A 455-nucleotide genomic window follows, 5' to 3' on the forward strand; every position below is an offset into this window, starting at 1 on the left:
TAGAGTAAGTGATGCTTTAATTTTGTTGAGAAGTGTACATTCTCCATCGCGTATTAATTGTGATTTTTATTAAAACGGACCAGAGAAAATAATAATCTCTTGAACAAATCATGAAATGGTCAATCTAATATTAAAATATTGAAATACTCTCTTTTTCTCTTTCATTCCCTATTAATTAATTTAAATTTCTTCTATTCTTCCTATCTTTATTCTTTTCATTTTCATATTTTATTATAAACACGTTTTTTTTTCTTATTCGTTATTTTATTTTTTAATTGTTCCTTATCCAACTACATTTAATTAAATATTCTCTATCGCGTATTAATTGTGATTTTTATTAAAACGGACAATAGAAATTAATAATTTCTTAAACAAATCATAAAATCATCAATCTGATATTAAAATATTGAAATACGTTTGGCGCCAAAATTGAAGGATCACTTAATCGCTAAAAA

At 23.5% G+C, this 455-nt stretch overlaps 1 protein-coding gene across 1 annotated transcript in view; it reads left to right on the plus strand.

The window, feature by feature from the left end:
* LOC105450902 overlaps positions 1-455 on the plus strand; it is a 17013-nt gene that overhangs the window by 11253 nt on the left and 5305 nt on the right. The gene's annotated exons all lie outside the window — the stretch shown is intronic.

The sequence above is a fragment of the Wasmannia auropunctata genome, unplaced genomic scaffold (genome assembly GCF_000956235.1).
Source record: "Wasmannia auropunctata unplaced genomic scaffold, wasmannia.A_1.0 LD336054.1, whole genome shotgun sequence".
Lineage (NCBI taxonomy): Eukaryota > Metazoa > Arthropoda > Insecta > Hymenoptera > Formicidae > Wasmannia > Wasmannia auropunctata.